This window comes from Camelina sativa, chromosome 18, assembly GCF_000633955.1.
Source record: "Camelina sativa cultivar DH55 chromosome 18, Cs, whole genome shotgun sequence".
NCBI lineage: Eukaryota > Viridiplantae > Streptophyta > Magnoliopsida > Brassicales > Brassicaceae > Camelina > Camelina sativa.
In genome coordinates this window covers 3549298-3554738 of record NC_025702.1, presented here as the reverse complement: position 1 = coordinate 3554738, position 5441 = coordinate 3549298, and the positions used below count along the sequence as shown (strand labels likewise).

The following is a 5441-nucleotide window of genomic DNA, read 5'->3' as shown; positions in this document are numbered from 1 at the left end:
ACACAAAACATCGTTAATGGAAGTTGAAACTTGTTCAATTGGGCAGCAGCAGTTCCGTACTCAACAATTCATTTTTCTACTCTAAAAGCACCATTTACAAAGATATGATACATGTTGGAAAAAAAGAAGCAGGCTAAAAAGAAAAATGGAGTCATCATCATCAATCTTCAATCATATATGTACAGCCCCTAAGTACTATTTTGACAAAATAGTTAAGTTCTACAAGATACTTACAAGGAAACAATAGCAAAACAGAAAGAACATGAGACGTAGGATTTACTTGTTTGGACAGAAACTGAAAAGCCAATCTAAATGAAGACCTTCAAATTCAATTCATATGAGCATTTCCAACTTACGTAACCATCAGCTATAAATGATGGCAAGTGGCCTTTGTATAATATCTTTGCTACCATGTAAATGTTTAGAGTAGCCCAAAATAAACAGAAAATACCAAAGGGGAACCAAGTTGAAGAAGAGATCCGAGACTCGTTCAACACAACACAACACAACACAACAACACACAACCACTAAGGCACTAACATTAACAAGGGAATTAAGTTAATACTCGTTCACCACACCACAACACAACACTAAAACTGTGTAACATATATAGAAGAGTGTGAAGAAAACAACCTGCTCTACGTGAAGCAGCAAAAAAAAACATCAATCGAAATTGATAACCTATTACTGTCGCAAACCCTAATTGGAGATAGAAGAGCCATAAATCAAGCGACCCAGCCACCATCGCCAATCACCGGAGACCATAACCTCTAAATCAATCTTTTGTCCGTTCGATTCCGCCATAGACGACGGCGCTTGGCTCATCACCAGCGAAGGGGTGAAGATGAATTACACCTTCAAACCAATAAACGAAACTATTAAGACTTAAAAGGAAGATGTTGAATAAAACCTAGGTCGAAATAGAGGATAAATGTTTTTACAAATTTTGTTATGATATATTATTTGTGAGTATATTTGTTACATTTTAGTAATAATTTACCACAAAATATATTTGTAACTAAATTGTCACTATAATCCTACAAAAGTCTACAAATTTGCTACAATATAGTTTTTTTTTATTTTTGTCACTAATTAGTTAGTAATCGTCACAAATATTTGCTACAGATTATTTGTGTAACAAATTTCGAAGCTATATCATCCCAATCTTGTGGTGACATGATTAAATCCTTTAAAGTTCTCGATGTGGGATCTCTATTAATTTGTTTAGCCGACATTGTTGTTACACAAAGCTCTCACATAACTTAACAAAAAGTAACTTGTCTTTGCCCTAAATAATCATTTAATCAAAAGAGAAGCTCGTTTGAGACACTCCCATAAAAAAAAACCCAATCTTTGATTTGTTTCGTAGCTTTCTTTCTACGTTTAACCGACTTCTATCTCTCGAAGGTCAGTTCTTCAAACCTTAGATTCTTTTTATCTACTTTGAATCCTAGACTTTGGAATAAGGTAGAGAAACTCATCGCTCAGGATTCGGTTTTGATCTATGAATGGAGTTTGATAGAATCAGCGAATTGCCAGATCCTTTGCTAGCTCACATACTCTCGTACCTTTCCATCAGCAATTCGTTTAAGACAAGCGAAGATATGGGAATTTCTCTGGTCCCCTTCGAGAATAAGTCATGACTCGAGGGTGATGCGTAGATTTCTGGAGCTTAACCGTACGTGGAATCATGCCTGAAAAAGTTCAACATAACCATGGAATATAATTATTTCGAACGAGTGAAAGAGATAACTTTTTTCGACTTTTCTCAAGAAAAAAAGAAGGTAAGGTATCATGATTCCAGGGACTTTAACAATGGAGTCATGGAGTTGATAGCCGAAGTGATCCACAGCGTAGTTCAACATCTAGAGGTATCTGTGTCTTTAAAGCTTGCAAACGTAGGGCTTGAGGATCACAAGTTTGTATCTTTTTCAGAATTTTTCTGATTCACCGACGCTAGAGGAAACTGATGGTCTTACCATTGTGCCTCAGTGTTTGATATCGACGCTGGAGTATGTTAGGATCAACCAACTGATAATGGAGAAACAAACTGGGATTAATCTAGTGAATTACTTTCGTGTGAATTCAGCAATCCTCAAGAAACTTTAAGTTTCTCAGATTCTTCCTTAACGAACCAAGAAGATGAGAGCTACAAGAAGCTTCTTACATCCAAAAAGCTTTCTCCCACATGTCAAGTTGTCATGAAGATCACAGTGTGGTAAGGAATCATGAGGATAATGTGGAACTTGAAACAAGCTTGTAGATTTTGTAATGAAGCTGGCCATAAAGCTTGAAGATGGAGCTTAAGAGAAAAATGGATTATGTAGAATCTACTCCTGTAAACTGTATATTAAACTGTGATTAAAACTTCTTAAAATATTTTGAGTAAATGTGTTTCTTCAGTTTCTAGCAAGGATATGATTCAGCAAATGAAACATTTCTTAAAGGAAAACTGCATGATGGACTTAAAGCATGAAAAGTGTTTGAAAGCGTCCACAAGACACAGAATACAGCATTTCACGCTAAGAAGGGTTAAAGTCGGAGGCTCGTGTTGAAGTAGAGTCTCTCAGACTCTTTAATATGGATAGGTAACACGGGTGGTGTTAAAACCCTGAACCGCATAACACAGTATCACGTATGTGTGATGCTGTTAAAACCCTAAGAGCAAACCCATTGCACATCCTCAAATTAGTGTCTCTAACTTTTAATAATATTAAAAATAATATTAATCTAAATTTAAATCTTCATCCTATTGTTTTTAGTTTTGATCCTCCCATTAGTCATCCCTAAATATGAGTGTCTTGATTCCAAAATCAACACAAAACTGATCATTGATTTCTTGTTCTATGTTGAGTTTGCAACATATTCATCTCTATCCGGACATAATATAGTCACACTTCTAGCTAGCTGGTATTAGATATTACTCGATCCGTTGCCTCTGAGAACTATTGTCCAGGTATATATGAAATACAACAGAACAAATCTGTTGGCCTTTCTTGAATTCAAAGAGTAATATATAAGTGATTGACATAAAGCTAAACATCATATAATAAAACAAGATCAATACTCAAGTGCTTTTCACGGAACAAGTAAAGATGAGGATGATGATGCAAGACGAGCAGTTGGAGGCAAAGGAAGAAAATTCTGCAGGTTGTAGAGATGATGAAATCAAGACACTTAAAAGAAGAAGCAAGAGACAGGACACAAAACTGGGGATTGCGTTGGCAAAAGGTGAAAAAATCGTTCCAGATAAAACGCGAAGACGATGAAGCAAGAGACAGGACACGAAGACCAAGTTCCACAACACCAAGAACCAGCTTGAGGAGAAGAATGTCAATGTCATAAATCAATCATAGTCTCGGCCAAATCTCTCAACCTAATGCCCAATTATGTATTCACAGTGTTTTAAAGACTGTGACACTACATACTGAAGAATCTTATAAACCTGCCCAAAACCAAAATCTTGTTTAGTTATAAAGATACAAAAATCATCACACAATGATAACAGAGTTAATAATAACAAATTTTTCTACCTGCTGCAGTCTTACTATAGACAAAGTTGAATCATGAGGAAACAGCAAATGAGTATTGACAATCAAAACTTGTTGATGAGCATCGTACTGAGAGTAAGGAGGAACTAATTCTACATGTAGCAACTGTTCAACTCTGTCATCACAATCGTTAAAAAGAAAATCCGTCGAGTTCACAACTCTTTAATAATCCTTATGAACAGCCGTAAGCAAACCTATCATCATCACCAAATCACAAATGAAAACGCCACATACACATGAAAACAACAAACATCAAAGCCAAGAAGATTGTCACAAAGTTAAATACCATCGCCACGGTTATTAGTACGGCAGCAGTTTGGGACTCAAGAGCATAAGTTTCTTCACCAGCAGCTGACTCAGAACTTAACAAAAGAACATCAAACAAGAATTAACAAAAACTAGCCTTTTATAAATGCATTTTATGAACATCAATACTAGCCTTTTATGAATCTTTCTCCACTAAACTCAGTTAAACATAAGAGTAAAGCAAATTGCCCAGTGAGATAATTAAGAAAGGCCCATTCCACAGACCACAGAAAGCATGAAATTAACCTCATAGCCCAAAAGGTGTATGTAAGCAACAAAAGCAATAAACTTTCGAGTAGAGGAAAGAAGAAAATCATTGGGTTTGCTAGATAAGCTAGAAAACTCCGCAGAAGGAACCAAGACACTCGTCGAGTTCCACAAGCAATGGCGAGCAAAGCAAGCACCAATCTATAACAACAGAAACACCAAGCAATGGTCAAAATAGTTGGTAATGTATAATAATACTTTTGGTGCTATAGTCGTCGCCACCACCATTGGAGCTCATTTTTTCTTCTTTACATTGCCAAGTTTCAGACCTATATATACCTTATACAGAAAAGACCTCAATATACCTTATACTAGCTTCAAACATTTCAAACACATACAATTTCTACAAAACTGCAAAACAAAACACAATTCTTGTTCGACTGTTGATAGAAAAAAAAAAAAAAAACAGAAACAAATAATATTATCTCCAATGTGCACAACAATAGAGAATTAGAAGAAGCTTCGTTAACAATTTAATCCTAGAACCTCTGAAAATTACAAAATTGGATACATAATTTTGAGTGAGACTCACTATGGGATCTTATCCGACCTCTGGTTGGAGACGAAGCTGCGGCGCGACGATTGTGTCACCAAAAATTTCTGACCTAACAAAGAAGAAGTAAGCGGAATCGGAGAAGAAAAAGACGACTTGGAGAGATCCATTTTGTCTCGAAACCGATCAAAACTTCGATTGGATTTTGATAAATCGATTATTGCTTTCGTCGTTTCGTTTTGGATTAAAACTTTAAATTTTTTTAACTTTTATTATTAAAAAACTTAGACACATCCCAAAGGTATGACCAATGGGAGTGCTCTAAACGCCTCTGGTTTCTACTCTCCCTAAAAAACAGATCGAGCCTCCGGCCATAACCCCATTGGTTATTTTTCGATGTTATTTTTCTTGTAGTTTTGGTTATGAGGGAGAGAACAATGAGTAACACAATAAATTGTATATTTATCGGTTATTCATAGTAGATGAAAGATTCCATTTTTTATCAAAGAGATGGGAATTTCAATGGCTTAGGGTTCTTGAACTTGGATTAAACGTCAACTCTCTTAATGGAGAAGTCTTTGCGAGCTTCATTGAAAATTCTCATGGATTTTTAATCACAAAATGTACGTAGCCACAAAAGTTCATTACACCTAAGTCTTGACACCAATATAAGCCTCTTCGTCGGTATTGGTGCATCATAAGCAATATTTTATTCTTAATAGATATTTATTTTCCCTTTCATAAATGATAAATCAATATAACTAAACTACTGTGTTTTCTCCTAGTGGGAAACCTCAACTTTTTTTTTTTTTTTTTTTTTTTTT

The 5441-nt window shown here is 35.4% G+C and overlaps 1 long non-coding RNA gene and 1 pseudogene across 2 annotated transcripts; one reads left to right on the top strand and one right to left on the bottom strand.

The window, feature by feature from the left end:
* LOC104760439 overlaps positions 1-5441 on the top strand; it is a 71862-nt pseudogene that overhangs the window by 10247 nt on the left and 56174 nt on the right.
* On the bottom strand, positions 3136-4988 carry LOC104760437. 2 transcript variants are annotated; one of them, XR_002036526.1, is made up of 4 exons: positions 4657-4988; positions 3838-4475; positions 3534-3745; positions 3136-3445 (listed from the first exon to the last, which is right to left on the bottom strand). It is a non-coding gene; the product is annotated as an uncharacterized LOC104760437 (long non-coding RNA). The 2 variants fall into 2 exon arrangements; XR_762911.2 differs by having other exon boundaries at positions 3838-4265; positions 4657-4978.